We start from the raw sequence: 21,278 nt of genomic DNA, 5'->3' as shown, positions 1-21,278 counted from the left end.
TGCGGTCCTCTTTGCTTCTCTATATATATATATATACCGTATATACTCGAGTATAAGTCGACCCGATTATAAGCCGAGGCACATAATTTTACAACAAAAAACTGGGAAAACTTATTGACTTTTTCAGCATAAAAAAATGTTCTGAAAAAGTAGGCTTATACTCGAGTATATATGGTATGTATGTATATATATATATATATATATATATATATATATATATATATATATATATATATATATATATATATTAAACATATATTTTGTCTTGCTAAAAATGCTGTCTCTAAATCTGTTTTAATACATACATACATACACACGCCTGTATTACAGATCTGCAGTTACTTCCATTGTATATTGTAAAAATCATCTGTTTCATCACTTTTTTTTTTTACTCACCATTTAGAGCAGGGGTCTTCAACCTTTAAGACAGCGTGGGCCACCTAAAAAAATCCATTGAAGCCCGAGGGCCACTTAAATCGCCTACGGAATTTTGAACAGCCCCATAGAATCACAGCTCCCCTATAACGTCAGCACAGTCCTTCATAGATAGTTGGCACAGCCGCCCATACTCAGCACATAACCCCCCCCCCCACACACACACACACACACACACACACACCCTAATAGTTATCAGCAGCCAATTTGGGTTCCAGTGCAAACAGTAAAATATGTGCCCCCCCCCCCCCCCCCCCCATATATAATTTGATATTGAATAAATTGCACTCGCCGTAGGCGCGCTCCCAAAAACGGGTGTGACCTAATTATAAGGGGCGTGGTCTAATTATAACGAGTACGAACTAGCAGGAAAAAAATTACCTGACACCTCTTTTGCAACCTGCATGACCAGACATTGGTTACCGCAGGAATGGTCGTTGTCCTCACACGCTTAAGTTGACTGAAGGCTGCACAATGACATATAAACATGAAGGCCCACACAGTGAAATAGTATGCCTCACAGATCAAACCCAAACAATGAAAGGCTACTTAAATCAATATACACTGTTACACTGTTTATCCGTAATGCTCATTACACATTGTGCATCACACCATAGTGTCCATTAGACATTATGCCACACACCGTAATACCTGTTGTACATTATATCATACACCATAATGCCCATTACACATTATGCCGCACCGTGATGCCCATTACACATTAATCCACACAAAATTATGCCCATTGCACATTATGCCCCACACTGATGCCCATTATGCCACAGACCATAATGCCAGCAGTACTCCTGCATATACATATGATGCCCCAGCAGTGCCCCTCACACACAATGCCCCAGCAGTGCCCCTCACACACAATTCCCCAGCAGTGCCCCTCACACACAATGCCCCAGCAGTGCCCCTCACACAATGCTCCAGCAGTGCACCTCACACAATGCCCCAGCAGTGCCCCTCACACAATGCCCCAGCAGTGCCCCCACACACAGTGCCCCCAGTAATGCCCCACACACTATGCCCCCAGTAATGCCTGCAGCTTTGCCAGGTCCCCTGCTCCTGCCAGATGTACCTCCTCATCCTGCAGCTTTGACGGGTCACCTGCTTCCACCATCCATGCCTCCTCCTGCAGTTTCGCCGGGTCCCCTCCGCCAGCTGTGCCTCCTCCTCCTGCAGTTCCAGTGCCGGGTCCCCTGCTCCCGCCAACTGCGTCTCCTCCTCCCGCAGCTTCGCCGGGTACCAACTCCCCAGCTCGTGACCAGACGTGCCTCCTCCTTCCTCAGCCGCGCTGGATCCACTCCTCTGCCCTGCCTGCAGCCAATGGAAATCGGGTAGGCGGCACCCAAGGGGACTCCATTACACTGCCTCCCTCGGCAGCATTTTCTTTTACTTTAAAAAAAAAATCCTGTGCATGGCGGGCTGGCGGGCAGGGGGCCACTGAGATCAGCTCCGCGGGCCACTCGTGGCCCGCGGGCCATGGGTTGAAGACCCCTGATTTAGAGCATAGCATTGTCAGTCAGGGTACAACCAGGGACACCCACTACAATATCAACAGTAATTGCAGGCAATTGAGCAAAATATTGTAGCATGTGGAACCTTGGAAAAAGTGCAATGCTGGATAATAATCTCATTGGAAATGATCAGATAATTTATTGTACAGGTTTTTCTGGGAAAGGGGAAGTCTGAGAATGTCAATAGCTATAGGCCCTGTCAGGCCTGATTTACATATATTTTAGAAGCGTTTGTAAAATGTATCTAAAAAAGTTCGACAGCCTATGGTTCCATACTGTTACTGAACCACTGCCCGGCATCCCAAAATCCTGATCCCAAGATTGTCCATCCCAATTATGAGGTTGAAGAAAAGGTGATTGTTAGTGCATCTAGTTGGGATATTGTATATTTCCTGTTAAGTGTTCTCTGTTTAGATTTAGATTTTTGTTCGTCATTTGATTGTTTTTCTACAAATGTATTTCTGAAACTGTATATGTTGCGTCCTTGCACTGTTCATTTGAATTACAAAATGACCAAAATTAAAACTTTATTACTTAAAATGTGTTTGTTTAATGATTTATTTTTCTTATGAGCTTTATAAAATGTTCCTTATTTTAGAGTTAAATGACTGAAGGCATCACATGGTATTACTTACTGTCATAATGTTTGCCATGAGTGTGATCAGACTACACTTCATTTTGCAGTATCTCAATTCATTTGAGCCAATAGTTCTTATGAATATAGTACAGGAGTGTTAACTTTACAAAGAATTGAATACTTCAATATTTATTCTTCCCTCCATAGGAAACACAGGGCTTGATGCTGGGTATAAGTTAGATGTAGGACTGGACACTAAACAGTTAAAACTTTTGCCTGTGGGCAGCACAGGCTCCTCCTCCACCAATACCCCACTCTCAGCCCAGGCAGCCAGTGTCAGTTTGGTGCTGGCAGGAGCTGGATGCACATTTTTTAACAGGGGCTACCTTATTAGATTTGAGTGGGGTTTTACTTCAAAGTGAGATCTATATTGCAGTGTAAAAATAAAGCAGCCAGTATTTTCCCTGCACAGAAACAAAATCACAAAAATCCCCCAAATCTAAATCTTTCCACACATGTAATGGTGTGTACACACGGTACTTTTTGCCTTCCGATGTTGACGATATAGTCAGAATCGGATGCAGATCGCAAGGGTTTTAACCCTTCAGATCCTGATCCGATTCTGATGCGCGTTCACGTATTGCAAGGCAGAAAGTCTTGACTATATAGTGTAGATCTGCACTATATAGTCAGACTTGTATGCAAATTGGGTGTGCCTTCAGATACTATCCACGATCAGATCTGAGCGGATCGTGGATAGTATCTAAAGGCACATCTGACCGTGTGTACACACCATTATATCTGCCCCCCCCTGCAGTACACATGGTTTTGTCCATTTGAGAAGGAATTTGCCTTTGCAAATGGACCAGAATAAGGGCCATTGTCACACCCCTAAACACACACAGATGGATGGATGGATAGATAGATTATATAACAAATATTAATTTACAGTTTCTTATATAGCACAGCATATTCCGTTGCACTTTACAATTGGAAACAGTGATTAAACATACTGGGTAGAAACAAACAGACATAGAGGTAGGAGGGCCCTGCTCGCAAGCTTACAATCTATAGAATATACAATGCCTCTGCCATAAATCTCACTCACCATCTTGGGTGACCCATGCAGGATACGGGGGTTTATTCTAGTTCATTCTTTCTGACAAAATCCTTCTTAGATGGACAAAACCATGTGCACTGCAGGGGGGCAGATGTAACATGTGCAGAGAGAATTAGATTTGGGTGAGTTATTTTGTTTCTGTGCAGGGAAAATACTGACTGCATGATTTTACACTTCAATATAGATCTCACTTTGAAGAAAAACCCCACCCAAATCTAATTCTCTCTGCACAAGTTACATCTACCCCACCCGCAGTGCACATGGTTTTGTCCATCTAAGAAGGATTTTGTCAGAAAGAATGGACTAGAATAACCCCCACGGTTAGGTCTTCTCTCCTGGCTGTACACTGTACAGTACAGAGCCGTTTAGCTCCGCCCACTTTTCGGACTGCACTGCTGGGCTGATAAAACATTTTGGAGCCTGGCAGGGGGTGAGCTGAAGTAATTTTCCCCCTGTGCTCCGACTCCCTCTTCATTTTGTTCTGCTGTAGTAAAGAAACTGAAAGTAAACTGCAGCTCCATTAAGTGAGGACTGCTGGGAATTGTAGTTTATTTTCAGTTTCCTCACTACAGTGCGCCTGCATCCTCCACAGTGGGAAGCTCAAGAGCTGTGTACACACGGGGGTGATGGGGGCAGAAATCGCTGGAAATATGGTCGCAGGCGACCATATTGCCAGTGATGGGATTGTGCGCACTCCCGTTTTCAGCCCCATTCGAATCGCTGGTCGCAGGAGCTTGCTCCTGCGACCAGCTGATTACCTCTGCGGCACCGCCGGCAGAGGTTCCCTTTCATCAGTGACCATCTCTGGTCGCTGATGAAAAGGAGAAACTGAGCAATATATTGCTCAGCCATATATTGCTAGCAATATATGGCTGAGCAATATATCTCCCCCGTGTGTATGGGGCTAAACACTAGAAGAGTGCTGCCGCAGAGGGATGGAGAAATGGGGGGACTGTCTTGCCACCAACTCTAAAGGTGCCCATACACGGTACAATGGTGTTGTGTGATGCAATGCACGCTCCTGCGGGCATCCCATTGCACAGCACATAAAGGCCCTTATTCTAGTTCACTCTTAGAGGCAAATTCCTTCTTAGATGGACAAAACCATGTGCACTGCATGGGGGACAAATGTAACGTGCAGAGAGAGTTAGATTTGGGTGAGTTATTTTGTTTCTGTGCAGGGCTAATACTGGCTGAATTATTTCTACACTGCAATATAGATCTCACTTTGATGTAAAACCCCACCCGAATCTAATTCTCTCTGCACAAGTTACATCTGCCCCACCTGCAGTGCACATGGTTTTGTCCATCTAAGAAGGATTTTGTCAGAGTGAACTAAAATAACCCCCAAAGTCTCTGCAACCCGTGCTTTTTGAACTAGTCCATTCTAGTTCAAAATGCATGGGAATAATTGTACTGTGTATGGGCACCTTAACGCAGCACCCTGCAGAGGAGCCATTAAGCGGGCGCTCCCTCAAAGAGCTCCTCTCTCATGTTTGGGGGGGGGGGGGCGAGCTTAGTGTCCGACGCCCCTGCACACTAAGTGATTTTTATTCAGCCTGGTGAATTTCAAGGGGGGTGAACCACTTCAAATAGTAGGAGACTATGGAAAGTGGTTTCCATGACCATTTACCTGGTGACTGGCTGTGGTGGCTCAATGCAGCAGCGAGCATCAACGCCCATACACACTAGGTGATTTTCAACAAAAAATATCACATGTGCGATACGGTTCCATTTAAAAAAATAAAATAAAAAATATTTAAGCAGTCAAAAAAAATCGTAACCGATTACATCTCTGTTATTGTGTCAATATCAGCATAGTTTGCACCCACACACCCTAAAGGCCCATACACACTTAGCAGTTTTGAGCTCAAAATGGAAAAATAAGCTTCTTTGGGTACAAACTACGCTAATATTGACATATTGAGCGAGATGTAATAGGATGCATTTTTTTATTTTAAGAATCGCACCATATTGCACGTCGAAAAATCGCACATGTAATAGAATTTCAATTTTTAGACAAAATCAGAAATCACTTGATTTCTGGTGATTTTTTAGTAACAGAAATTTGCAATTATTTTAGTAACTGGAGTGTGTGGTTTATTGTAAATTTAAAAAATAATAAATACCGTATATACTCGAGTATAAGTTGACCCGAATATAAGCCGAGGCACCTAATTTTACAACAAAAAACTGGGAAAACTTATTGACTCAAGTGGGACCCTAACTCGAGTATAAGCCGAGGGGGGTTTTTCAGCATAAAAAATGTTCTGAAAAAGTAGGCTTATACTTGAGTATATATGGTAAATAAAACGCTAACCCCCACCCTGAGTATAACCAGCCCCAGGCTCACTGAGATGGTCCTGGTTTCCCAAATACAGGAGGAAAAAAGTGAATGGGTTACACCATATTTAAGAAACCAGCACCGGGTCTGGTTACAAAAAGGCTGGGGGCTAAAAAAAAAAAAAAAAAAAAACGCTAAAACCGAACACCAAACTGGAGAAGCTGCCTGTGTGTATACTTAGATGCCTCTCCCCGCTAGTCAGGGAATACCAGTGATGTCACTCACTGGGACTCCTCTCACCCAATCAGGGCTGAGCTTTAGAGGAGTTCCCGACCTGATTGGATGTAGCGAAACCTGTGTGATTTCAACAAGTTTGATGCTAAATTTGAAGGTTGCATTAAAGGTGCCCATACACGCTGCGATTATCGCATACGTTTTGAACTTTTAAAATTCAAAACGCATCGCATTGGCTTAAATCGCACCATGTACCTGTGGGGATGCGATGCAATGTGATGCGGGTACAATATTGTAAAGCACAAAAAGTATCTGCAGGCAGTACTTTTTGTGCTTCATTGCATCGCATCAGTTTTGGAGTACATGCGATGTGATGCGATGCGATGTTCATTAGTAACTATTAACTTTAAAAAAATAAAAGAGTCTGAAATCGCATCGCACCCGCAAAGTACAGTACATCGCATCGCATCCACTTCAAGTGCCAAAATCGCATGGCAGCTTGAAGTTCGAAACGCACAACACACAAAATCGGTGCGTGTATGGGCACCTTAAGGCTGGTTTTGCCTTCTGCTCAATCAATTTTATAATGTTCAGTTACATAAAAGGGAGAAGTTATTCTAAACACGAAATAGAAAAAAAGTTTCCATCTCTCAGCGCATCAAATAATATTCGCAATAAGACTTGAACATTACGAGAAAGGGGGGAATATTCAACCTTTCCCCTTATTTCTGATTTATGGAAATAAGGGGATTCCACTATTTAATCAATTTCCCTGGCAAAATTGTCCGGGATTTGCGTCTGCAGACTCCGCTCTTTGAAGAGCCGAATCTGCATTTGTGGAAAGAGACGCTAAATGTTCAGATTAGTGGCCGTTTCTGCAGAAAAAGATGTGGATTCGTGGATCTGTGTCTTTTTAGATTTTTGGATTGATTATGAAAATCGGAAAAAAGGAAAAATAATGAATAGATGGAATGTGAATTCCATCTAGGCTTGCAGAAACTGACGCTATTTTGCCGTTTCTCCGGCAAAATAACAGCATTGAATATCCCCCTAAATGGTAATAAAAATTACACTGAACTGAGGTGGGGCTGAAGTCCTGCAGTCTGAGGTAAAGTCCGCCACTGACTTATGGTGTACATTTACTAAAGCTTCTAAAAAAAGTAAGTAAGTGTGGGCCAGATGCACTAAGCTTCAAAAGTGATAAAATGGAGAGTGATGAACAGCCAGCCAATCAGCTCCTACCTGCCATGTCACAGACTGTGTTTGAAAAATGTCAGACAGGAGCTGATTGGTTGGTTGTTTATCACTCTCCATTTTATCACTTTTGAAGCTTAGGGCATCTGGCCCTGTGACCCCAATGTTTGATTTCTCGGCTGATGCAGTGGTTCACAAACTTTTCACGGCACCCCTAGAGCAAAAATGTTATTTGATATATTTGGAAAAATATATTAAATTAAGTTGAGCTGTTCTACATGGTATGCGGTTGATGGGCTGACACTAATTAGGTTGGCACTCAATAAGTCGACCACTATCTGTCGACAGGCCATAGGTTGACATCTTATAAAGGTCAACATGGCTTAGGTCAACAGGAACATTAGTTTTTCACCTTTTTTTCCAGAACAGGTGTTTTTTCATACTTAACTATCCACGTGGAGAAGAGTGAGAATATAATCGTGTAGCGAACACCATGCCAGAAGCATGGCGAGCAAACCGGTACACTCTAGGGATGACCATAGATGATTCAAAATCATCGATGGTTTATGGCCGATGACGAGTATGTTTGCCATCGATGGGGGAGAACCAGATGGTTTCCCTACATCGATGGCACAGCAAAACCGATGTTTTGCTGCTGTTGTTTTTTTTTCAAAGTGCTGGGACATGGAGCATAGCTCCGTCCCTGACACCCACAAAGGCCCACCCACGAGTTTTGATTGGCCCACATTCCAATCAGTCAAAGGTAATGGATGACCATCGATATGTAAAACTAGCGATGGTCATCCATTGCATAGTTTTACACCATCGATGGCAAAGGCAACGATGGCCATCTCTAGTACACTGATACGGTGTCCATTTTGATGTAGGTCAACATAGATACCAAAAAATGTGAAGAACTCATGTCAACATTGTTCATGTCAACCTTTTTCTACATATTGTTTGTCGACCTTTGTCCATGTCGACATAAGCCATGTTGACATTTTGAAGGTGTCCACCTATGGAGTGTTGACCTTAATAGTGTCGACATTATGACCCATATCCTTATCATTGGGGTCAGTTATGTGGGGGTGTAGAGTTATGCTTCTGATTGTCCACACATTTTATGAGTGGCAGCCACTGGCACTGGTTTTGCCTATTACATTGACCAAAAGTGATTTGTTTTGGTCCTGGACCACTAAGCCGTGGTACCCCATGGTGCCTAGGCACACAGTTTGGGAACCACTGGGCGGATGCACCCTAAATCAAACTTGCCTACCTGGCCCTCTCCATGCGGGAGAAAATGCTCTGTTCCTGGCCTTCCCTGGTAATGTATGATTGCCTGTGGTGACACACCTTTCTTATCAATTACCTAGCTCCCCACAGGTGATGGCAATCATACATTACCAGGGAAGCCCAGGAACAGAGCATTTTCTCCCTGAAGGAGAGGGTCAGGTAGGCAAGTATGCCCTAAATCAGTGGTAGCCAACCCTAGCCCTCAAGAGCTATCAACAGTGCACATTTTCCAGACAACCTAGCTGCTGCACAGCTGCACTCATTAATCACTGACACATTTTAAAAGATACACAGATGGAGCTACTTAGCTCACTTGTGATTCTGTGAGGAGACCTGCAAAACATGCACTGTTGGTAGCTCTCGAGGACTAGGGTTGGCTACCCCAGCCCTAAATTGTAAAATAAAATAACATACCTTCCAACATGACCCTCTCCAGAAGGGACACAATGCTCTGCTCCTGGACTTTCCTCTTAATGTATGATTACCTTCATAAGATATCATACTGATAAGAAAGGTGGTTCAACACAGGTGATGGCCAGGGGCTGGCTGGCAACTTTTAGCCTAGGGGGCAAGTCCAGAGCACTGGCCCATACCCCCCCCCCCCCCCTCTTCTGGAAGACAAAACGCTTATGATAGGCCACAAAAATTAGGCGTGTGGCCTATCATAAGGGGGCGTGGCCTATTCCATGATTGTATTGTGTATGCCCATTACGACCCATACCATGATGCCCATTGCACCGCACAATGTGATGTCCACAGTGCCAGATTTGCCCCCACAGTGCCAGATATTCCGCCACAGTGCCAAATACACATATGCCCCCACAGTGCCAGAGACACATATGCCCCCACAGTGCCAGAGACACATATGCCTCCACAGTGCCAGAGACACATATGCCCCCACAGTGCCAGATATTCCCCCACAGTGCCAGAGACACATATGCCCCCACAGTGCCAGATACACATATGCCCCCACAGTGCCAGAAATGCCCCCACAGTGCCAGAGACATATATGCCCCCACAGTGACAGATATGCCCCCACAGTGCCAGATATTCCCCCACTGTGCCAAATACACACATGCCCCCACAGTGCCAGATATGCCCCCACAGTGCCAGAGACACATATGCGCCCACAGTGCCAGATATTCCCCCATTGTGCCAAATACACACATGCCCCCACAGTGCCAGATATGCCCCCACAGTGCCAGAGACACATATGCCCCCACAGTGCCAGATATTCCCCCACTGTGCCAAATACACACATGCCCCCACAGTGCCAGAGACACATATGCCCCCACAGTGCCAGATATGCCCCCACAGTGCCAGAGACACATATTCCCCCACAGTGCCAGATATTCCCCCACTGTGCCAAATACACATATGCCCCCACATTGCCAGATATTCCCCCACTGTGCCAAATACACACATGCCCCCACAGTGCCAGAGACACATATGCCCCCACAGTGCCAGATACACATATGCCCCCACAATGCCAGATATTCCCCCCACAGTGCCAAATACACACATGCCCCCACAGTGCCAGAAACACATATGCCCCAGTGCCAGAATTTGCCAGCAGCAACTTACTCACCATTGTTGCTGTCTCATTTCTATCTGCTGCTGCTGGGGGAGGGGGGGGGCGGGGGAGAGCGCAGTACATGCCCCTCCTGCCCACACCCCAGTCCGGTGCACCCTGCAGCCCCAGTCTAGTGCAGGCCGCGCACCTCCTCCAGCTCTCCTGCGCTGGCCGTGGCTTCTAGAACACGGCCGCGGCTACAGGAAAATGGCCGCCGGCCTCCTGCACTGAGGACATGTCCTCAGTGCAGGGGTCCGGCGGCCATTTTCCTGTGGCCGCGGCTGTGTTCTGGAAGCCGCGGCCAGCGCAGGACAGCTGGAGGAGGTGCGCGGCCCGCAGCAAGTGGCTGGGTAAGCGGCCCGGGGGGCACATGGCACCCTGCCCCCCGGCCCAGCCCGCCCCTGGTGATGGCAATCATATATTAAGAGGAAAGTCCAGGAACAGAGCATTGTCTCCCTCCTCGAGAGGGTCATGTTGCGAGGTATGAAATAAAATGTGGAGAAATCTTTTGTTGTATCTGATTTATTTCACTATAAGATGTGTGTAATATATATTCATACTGGCCTACCTGACCCTCTCCATGCAGGAGAAAATGCTCTGTTCCTGGACTTCCCTGGTAATGTATGATTGCCATCACCTGTGGTGACACACCTTTCTTAGCAATTACCTAGCTCCCCACAGGTCCTGCAATCATACATTACCAGGGAAGTCCAGAAACAGAGCATTTTCTCCTGCATGGAGAGGGTCAGGTAGGCAAGTACAGTATGTATATATTTATGGTCACAACCAATGTCCGCTAATGGACTCCTATAAATTTGCTTAGATCTACCTCTCCCAGTGATATACGGGTAGCGTTCTCCCTGTGTTGAGCCTGGGAATCCCCGCACATGAGACAGACTGCCTGAGTTTATCATTGTCGATTAATGTTTTGATATCTGCTAAGCCCCTTCTAAATAAAAAAAAAAACACTTAATATTTTATTTGTGATATGTACAGCTGTAACCTGGCTCTGTAAAGTTATGGCGGGATTAGGTAATGTAAGTAAAGCCACAGCTCCATCTCCCGCACAATCATCTGGAAACAAGGGGCCGGATTACAGTAATGTTCAGGAAGATTAGGTGGCATTACAGATGATTGTGATATTCACGGACATTCCAGGATTGTAGATCATAACATGTCTATGTCAAAGTTCTTCAAGAATGAACTGAAATGTAATACTATGGAAAATTAAAATAAGAGATAAGCTGGTGGCACAAAGGAAGATTGTCTATAACCCAAGTAATATACAAATAAACATATCTGGTAAATAGTCATCGGAATAAAAGATAAGGCTGCAAACAGTGATTTGGAATGTTCAGATTAGAGGATTGTCTGACCTGCATATTACTGTATATTTGTCCTATAGCAGACCAATATTAATAATACAGTTGTCAGAATGAGCAGATCATACAATGGGAATCACTGGGGATTACTCACTAATAAAGGTAGAACTCTTCATTGTGCTGTAACCAAAGGCATTAGAACGGTCGTAGCTGGAGCACATAGCTGTCAAAATCTGTTATGTATATGCTTTTTCCCGCCCTTGAGTAGGGTATGGATCATTGGGTCTCCACCAGTTAGGTCGACCGTGGCACGTTGGGGTCCCTTGGGGGACTTGCAGGGGAGCCCTGGGTTGGTGGTCCAGGACCAATGCAAGTTTTTTATGTCTTTTATAGTAGACAAATTGTGGACAAACGGAAGGGAATCCTGTCCATTACTACATAACTGATCCTAAGGATGAGATATAAACACAATTTATTTAACTTACTATTTGTTTTTGACTTTCTCAATGAGAAAACTTTAGCCTAAGGGTGCCGCCGCAAAACTGTTTCTGATGCTTTGGAGTTCTGTGACTCAAAAAGTTTGGGAACCCCTGCATTAGGTTGACATGGGCAAGGTCAACAGGTTTTTACCCGAATGTCGACAGTCGACATGGGCACTGAAACGTAGCGCCGCGTCCCCTCACATGGCTCGCTGCACTCGCCATGCTTCAGGCACGGTGTCTCGCTACGCTAGCCACATTATTTTATTCTCCCACCACGCCCTACTGGATGTTAGGGCACGAATACCGCTCAAAAAACAGTGAAAAACTCATGTCAACCTTTCGACTGTCAACCTTGCCCATGTCGACCTTTCTGCATGTCCACCTAATGGTGTTGACCCAATAAATGTACAGTTGTAGACCTAATGACCGTATCCCCTTGAGTATGGGTAGGTCATAATATCCTTATACAGGATTTACATAGGTTCTGTGGCTGGCTAAACCGGAGCCTGTATTTCACCTGGTTTTAATCAGAACCTGTGTAAATCATAAGTGTCCCAAATTAAAGGGATATTATGGCAAGCCTATACATGTGATCCCTTAGAACATTTTACTATGGGACCCACAAATGTCTAGTTAGGCCATTGGCTGCAACTTGTTGTAAAAAAGTAGCAATTAGCATTAATCAAATTAATGCAAGAAGTCCTGGTAACAAGTGATTATTGTGAGATAAGTGGCAAGCAGATTTTCACCGATTATCTCCTATATATTTGGCTACATCTGTCACTCAAAGTGGGTGTCTGTGTCTATAACGCTCTGTTCCTGGACTTTCCTCTTAATGTGTGATTGCCTTCATCTGTGCTGAACACCTCTCTGAGAAATTAACCTGTTTAAAACAGGTGATGGCAATCATACATTAAGGGGAAGTCTAGAAACAGAGCATTGTGTCCCTCCTGGAGAGGGTCATGTTGGGAGGTATGTGACAGAGAACCAGCCCAGTGAGCCCACAGACAGTGCCAGACACCCACTGCCTTTCCATGTTGCCCAGCACTGCTACTCCACAGCCACCAGGTGAGCGCCCCCCTCCCGCGATTTGCGGCAAAACATCCCCCCCGCGCGTGCCCCCCCCTCCCGCGATTCGCGGCAAAAACACCCGCTCCCCCGTGATCCCCCCCCTACCGCGATTCGCAGCAAAAACACCCCCCGCGACCCCCCCTCCCGCGATTCGCTGCAAAAAGAACCCCCCCACGACCCCTCCCGCAATTCGCGGCATAACCGCGACCCCCCTCCCACGAATCGCGGCAAACCCTCCCCCGTGACACCCCCCCCCCCCCGATTTGCGGAAAAAACACCCCCCCTGCGACCTCCCTCCCGCGATTCGCAGCAAAAAGAACCCCCCCGCGACCCCCCCTTGCACGATTGGCGGCACCCCCCCTGCCACCCCCCTCCCGCGATTCACGGCACCCCCCCCCCCGCAATTCGCAGCAGCCCCAGGATTAAATGGCACATGCAAAACACTGACATGGCTATGGTCGACAATGAAAAAGGTTGACATGAGTTTTTGAAGATTTATTTTTAATTTTTTTTTTTTTCATATTCATTGACATGTGTCGACATGGACACCAATGAAGTGGCACACTTATGTCAACATTTACATGTGTTGACCTTTCTGTGTTGATTTTTTCTTGTGGCGATTCGCGTCACACCCCCCGCAACCCCCCCTCCCGCGATTCGCGGCACCCCCGTGACCCCCCACCTCCCGCAATTCGCGGCAACCCCCCACCGGAACCCCTGTGAACCCCGCCCTCCCGCGATTCGCGGCACCCACCCCCGCGACCCCCCCTCCCGCAATTCGCGGCACCCCCCCCCCCGTGATTCGCGGCAGCTCCAGAATTAAATTGCACATGGAAAACACTGACATGGCTATGGTCGACAATGAAAAAGGTTGACATGAGTTTTTGAAGTTTTTTTTTTTCATTTTTTGAATATTTTCATATTCATTCTCATGTGTCGACATGGACACCAATGAAGTGCCACACTTATGTCAACATTTACATGTGTTGACCTTTCTGTGTTGATTTTTTCTTGTGGCGATTTGCGTCACCCCCCCCCCCCCCACAACCCCCACTCCCGCGATTCACGGCACACACTCACACACATACCTCCCCCGCGATTCTCGGCACCCCACCCCGTGACCCCCCCTCCCGTGATTCACGGCACACCCCCGCGACCCCCCCTCCCATGATTTGCCGTAACCCCCCCTCCCGCGATTCGCGGCACCCACCCCCGCGACCCCCCCTCCCGCAATTCGCGGCACCCCCCCCCGCGATTCGCGGCAGCTCCAGAATTAAATTGCACATGGAAAACACTGACATGGCTATGGTCGACAATGAAAAAGGTTGACATGAGTTTTTGAAGTTTTTTTTTTCATTTTTTGAATGTTTTCATATTCATTCTCATGTGTCGACATGGACACCAATGAAGTGCCACACTTATGTCAACATTTACATGTGTTGACCTTTCTGTGTTGATTTTTTCTTGTGGCGATTTGCGTCATACCCCCCCCACAACCCCCACTCCCGCGATTCACGGCACACACACACACACACCTCCCCCGCGATTCTCGGCACCCCACCCCGTGACCCCCCCTCCCGTGATTCACGGCACACCCCCGCGACCCCCCCTCCCATGATTCGCCTCAACCCCCGCCCCGTAACCACCCCTCCCGCAATTCGCGGCACCCCCCCCCCCCCCGCGATTCGCGGCAGCTCCAGAATTAAATTGCACATGGAAAACACTGACATGGCTATGGTCGACAATGAAAAAGGTTGACATGAGTTTTTGAAGTTTTTTTTTTCATTTTTTGAATGTTTTCATATTCATTCTCATGTGTCGACATGGACACCAATGAAGTGCCACACTTATGTCAACATTTACATGTGTTGACCATTCTGTGTTGATTTTTTCTTGTGGCGATTCGCGTCACACCCCCCCGGAACCCACACTCCCGCGATTCACGGCACACACACACACCCCCGCGATTCTCGGCACCCCACCCCGTGACCCCCCCTCCCGTGATTCACGGCACACCCCCCGCGACCCCCCCTACCATGATTCGCCACAACCCCCGCCCCCGTAACCCCCCTCCCGCGACCCCCCTCCCGCGATTCTCTGCAATCCCTCCCGCGATTCGCAGCATCCACCCCCCCACAACCCCCCCTCCTGCAATTCGCGGCACCCCCCGCGACCCCCCCTCCTGCAATTCGCGGCACCCTCCGCGACCCCCCCCTCCTGCGATTCGCGGACACCTAAGCTGCAATACAGGGCAACTTTCATACAATTCTAACCATATTTCTCATATACAAACGTTCACAAATTAAGGGGGCGCAGCCCCTTACGACGGTGTGAAGAGCGCCCGTAGGGCGCGATGAATCACCTAGTACAGTAGTAAATATCCCCCATGGTCTTTAGTAAGGGATGTTTACTGTCTGGAAAGTATGACCTGTAATACGCATGTTTGTATTGACCTTGAATTGCTTGTCAGATAAAATTCCATCTTCAATATACCAGGGTTGTCTACCTGACCCTCCTTCAGGATCCCGACTAGCCGGACCCAGACAGCATGGCGAGCGCAACAAAGCCCCTTGCGGGCTATTCTATTCTCCCTCTATGGGGGTTGTGGACCCCCACGAGGAAAAATAGCCGACGGCTGTCGGTGTTTTGACAGTCGGGATCCCGACGTCGGGTAAATGCCTGTCGGGACCCCATCCGGCACCCTACTGTACATGGCAGCATTGTGGAGGCAAAAATGATGGGAGGAGTCTAAAGTAACAGACAATTCAACAGATATTTCAGACTCCTTAAATCACTGACTGAGATAAGAAAAGTCATCAGCCTGATGGTCAGCGACATGGAGTCGCGACCCCATGCTGAGAAGGTTGGATCCCTCACACATAGGCTTCTGCAGGGAATCGCCAGCTTTTGCTATACAATAGGTGTGATCCGGCTGCTGCGCTTCACGGGGGGGAGTTGGCGGGAGATGCGGCGGGGGGAGGGAGGTTGGAGACGCGGCTCCGGGGGGGCGGGGGTCACTCACCTGCTCCTTTCTTCCTGCTCTCCTCAGAGGGAGCTTTGCCGCTGCTGCTTCTTCTGCTGCACTGTACCGCCCTCCAGTGGCCGGCACCCTAGGCAAATGCCTAATGCTGCCTAGTGGTGGCGCCAGCCCTGACAAGGGAGGCCAATCCTGGCCATTTTTTCAATCCTGGGATTCGGGATTGAAAAACTGTCAATCTCTGGGTCCTGGAATAGGCTACAGCTCTCATGGTAACTATCTGCTACCCCACCTTGCTTTCATTGTTCCAGTTGTTACTGGTAATATTCTTTCACTGGTAATACCTTTATTGTTACCAACTATCTGTAATAGTCACAATAAATGCTATCTGTGTAATTATACCAGTCCACTCCTCATTATTGTTATACGGGCACCCCCAAGTCCCCCTTTTCACCCACCGCACGGAAACATTAGCCTCTGAAACCGTACCAGCACATCGAGACTAGGGGAAGTCACGCATCATCACCATCGGCTGATACATCGGAACCATACGGTAAGCTACTACTACCTTTTCTACATACCACCTGCATACCCTGAACCTCTTGCGTTATCTTCGGAGGTACATCATCTACTCCAGGATTGACGTGAAGGGATCTGGGGGTACCTCGACACCACCACCATTCGGTGAGACAACAGGCATTGCCTCACCGCTGGACAGGTTACTTTAACATCTACCTCAGTCAGGGATCACCTTCCCATCACCTTCACTATCAACATCCTGCCTACAGTTATTGCTCCCTGTTTATACATCATTCCAACATCCTGCCTACAGTTATTGCTCCCTGTTTATACATCATTCCAACACCCAGCCTACAGTTATTGCTCCCAGCTTCTCATTTTTCTTTACATCAAACTATCCTCACCTAACCCCCGAGCGCCATCACTCCCCTCTCCTACTCTCTCCATTGTATTACTAGGGGGACCGAGACTTCCCCCAAGGAGTGAGGGCTGCTAGGGGTTTTTCCGCTCCGAGCGCTGTGCAGTTTTCTGTTTTTCCACTGTTTGACCTCCTGATATGTGAGGGAATGTGTTTGAAGGGCTGGGGTGCCCACTGGAGCAGCTAATTACCTGTCCACGCTGCCATGGCCACAGAAGAGGAGTAAGAACAGGAAGACTGGGGGTAGCCAGGCCCTGTACACAGCAGCAGGCGGGGGAGCAGGCACAGAGACTCCAAGCAGACGCGTCGGTGGGGGAGAAGATGAGGTGACCTGTACACAGCAGCATGCAGGGGAGGACGCAAAGTGGACACCAGGCAAACGGGGCGGTTGGGGAAGAAGGCCAGGTGACTTCATGGAGACGCAGCGGGGTTAGGCCAATGCATGGATGCGCAGCGTGACCTCTAACCTCATGCTGCGCAGCCACACAACATTGTTGCCGAACAGATCCTAAGCCGTCCACTGCTTGTGCTCAACGCTGCCCAATGTGAAATGGATAAAATGCGCTTGCGCATTTCAATACCGAAATATCGGGATTGGCGACCCCCGGATGAAAATGCTCTAATCCCAGGATCCCCGGATTGGCATCCCTAGTTGGTACACACTGAACGATTTCCACTCTATGGGGTGTGTTCAATGCCTCTGGCAAGCTGTGACAGCGACCAGTGCCGATAGCTCGCTGTCACAGCTCGCGGGTCAGTATTCAAATGACCCTGTGCACTTGCCGTTTCCACCTTGATAGGTATTTCCAGTGAGGTGGAAATGGCGAGTGCAGCCGTCAAAATAGCGGGCTCATTGCATTAGCGGCGAACCTCGCCATTCGGGGAATCCTCGCCCTCCTCTGTTAAAGATCTGTTACCAAGTGTGTACCCAGCTTTAGGTCACTTTGAGGACGAAAGTCGGGTACACACGTGTGCTCAGAGCAACCTTCATATGTGTGCTCCTTCCATATCTTTCAATGGTTGCTGACCATCGAAAGAGGTGGGAGGGTCCCAGTGGCATGTGAATGGATGTTTATGTAAAGTGAGAACGTACCAGTGCGAATGTACGCGCCTTGCGAATGGTGGGCCGGCGTACCACAAGGCAGGATCTGGGTCACTTGCAAGAATGGGAATTTGCATCCGTGCGAATGAACAAGACTACCCCCCATTATCTGTAAGCCAGTGTTTGCGAACCACAGTCCTCAACTTACACTAACAGTCCAGGTTTCAGTGCATTCTGGGAAGCTGTGTTTGGGAAATTACAGTTAGGAACTGGTTGGATGGTATTTTATCTCCATCGACTTTATCTCTCTCCAAAGCTTAGTACACAGAAGATCAATGCTACCAGCCGAAAAAGTGACCATTCCCCTCCAAATGCAGTAATACGAAGCTAATATATATATATATATATATATATATATATATATATATACAGGGCCGGATTAACAATGGACCTGATGGAGCTATAGCTCCAGGCCCACTCTCCAAATAGGCCCATTTTGTAGCTGAGGGCCAGGGCTTTCCAACGAGCCCAGCCCCGCGTCGCTAGCCCCCCGGGAACCAGAGATACAGCCAGGCAAACCTGGAACGTTTTCCCCATAAGATAACATGGTACCCGCTAATTCCGACCTCCACCCGGTTCCAACGGCTGCCAGTTCCCCCTCCGGCATCACAGAAGCTCAAGGTTAATCTCAGTCGAACCCAAATCGCTGGGCCTTCAATCTGATACCTGGTCCATATGGGTTCATAAGTTCTAGAGATATTGTGGGTAAACAGATTTTTTTTTTCATTTCTGAAATGTAATTTTATGGCTGTTCATGTTGTTTGAGGACAGATTTCTCTGGAACCAAACGGCCCAGATTCACGGGACCAAAATCATTCGAAGCCTACATATAAATGGGTCAGTTGGTTCTGAAGATATAGCTGGTTGTTTAAAGGGAGGCGGGGGTGGTTTTCTCTCCCATTCACACCAGAAAATGCAAGGACTAGGTTGGTGTAAAAGGGGCCAATCCGGGAATGTCCCTGCATGATCATGGGACCATATTCCTGGGTAAGTCCCTGCATTTTCTGGCGTTAAAGGGGTATTATTTCAAATAGCCGGGACATGCAGTGCTCTAAAAACAGCCGGGCATCCCCCTGCTCTCTACCCGGCTGTAATTTTTGCCTGGCGGCGGCTGTCCCCCAGTTACCGTGAGCATGTATTCCCCCTTGGCAATGAGCATGTAATCCCACATGGCAACGAGCATGGTACCCCTGGAAATGAGCATGGAACCCCTGACAATGAAGATGTAGGTAAGCAACACTTATGTAGCATAAATTTTAATGGAAATTATGGTGTGTGGCTTAACATGTAATGGGCATTATGGTGTACATTTTTAATGTGCGCCTTTGGCACGCAATGCCCCTGTTTATGAAGCATATTGTGCATTATTGCTCAATCTGTTTGGTATAGTGCAGGCATGTCCAAACTATGGCCCTCCAGCTGTTGTGAAACTATAAGTCCCATCATGCATTGCCACAGTTTTGCTATTAGGGAATGCTAAAACTATGTCAAGGCATGCTGGGACGTGTAGTTTCACAACAGCTGGAGCGCCACTGTTTGGACATACCTGGTATAGAGTGTATTTTGGCTCAATCCATGTGGCACAATGTGTAAGAGGCAAGTACAATATAAGGGGGTTACTACTGTGTTGCATGATTTGTATAAGGGGTATATGGAGTGGTAAACTTAGGTGACCACATAAAAGGTGCTGAAATGTTGTCTACCAAGTTTCGGCTTTCAGTATTCTTTTTATGACTGGAGTGCCGCCTCATCCCGCAAGTATCTTAGGACATCGGCATCCTGCGGGTGCACCTTTGGAGTGCACCCGCCAATATATCATTTTTCTTATGCCCGCCCCCTGCCTTTTCCAGGCAAATATAATTAGTTGAAAGTATTTACACAAATAGAGACCAGGGGCGTAACTATAGCACCGCAGCCCCCGCGACCGCGGGGGGGCGCTATGCATGTGCGGGCGCCGGGGGCTGCAGTGCTATAGTTACATTACACCCCGCCGCCCGCCGCACCATCCCCAGTCTTTACCTGTACAGGTGGGGGGGACGCTGCGAGGCGGCTGGGGGGACGGACGCTGCGGGGGACACAGCTGCGGCAATTACTTACAGCTGAGCCGGGCAGGGGGAGCCGGGAGCTGTCTGTACTGAAGAAGAAAAAAAAAGCCCATACAATGAATGGGCAGCCTGTGATTGGCTGCTGAGCGCTCTCTCAGCCAATTGCTGACTGGCTGAGAGAGCGCTCAGCCAATCACAGGCTGCCCATTCATTGTATGGGCTTTTTTTTTTTCCTTCCGTAATGACTGTGAGAGCTCCCGGCTCAGCTGTAAGTAATTGCCGCCTCTGTGTCCCCCGCAGCGTCCGTCCCCCCAGCCGCATTGACGGCTACCTGGGGGAGCGGCGGGAGAGTGGCTGGGCGCCCTCCCTTTAACGGCGGGGGGGGCGCCCAAAATGTCGTTACGCCACTGATAGAGACACACCCATAAGCAGGCCACCCAACCAGAACACTGGTCACGCCCCCCACATTATTAGGTGCTGGCCACAACCACTATTATTGCGCATAATAGGCCCTTGATCATTTTCAGCTCCAGGCCCATTTAGACCTTAATCTGGCTCTGTATCAGTGGTGTAGCCAGGTGCCACGGTGCCTGGAGCAAGGGAATGTTACGCACCCCCCCCCCCCCCCCCCCCCCCCGATTTTTAGTAGGTGGGGCTCTTGCGCACTGAAACGGGGCGGGGCCTAACATTATACCACACACCGTAACCGTTTCATATTCCTTCATTTATAGATATTTATATATAATTTATAGATACTGTATATGCACCCCCCCCCAAACACACACACACACACCATATATCCACACATACTGTATATGCACACACCCCACACACACACTGTATGTGCACACACCCCCCCCACAAATACTGTATATGCACCCCCCAAACACACACCATGTATCCACACACACATACTGTATATGCACACACGTCACACACACACCTTGATATAACCACGCACACATACTGTATATGCACACCCCCCCCCCACACACACACACACACTGTATATGCACACATCCCAACCACACACATACATACTGTATATGCACACACCACACACACACATACTGTATATGCACCCCCCTACACACACACACACACACACA

The sequence above is a fragment of the Crinia signifera genome, chromosome 2 (assembly GCF_055691185.1).
Source record: "Crinia signifera chromosome 2, ASM5569118v1, whole genome shotgun sequence".
Taxonomy (NCBI): Eukaryota; Metazoa; Chordata; class Amphibia; order Anura; family Myobatrachidae; genus Crinia; species Crinia signifera.
Note: the sequence above shows the minus strand (reverse complement) of the source record.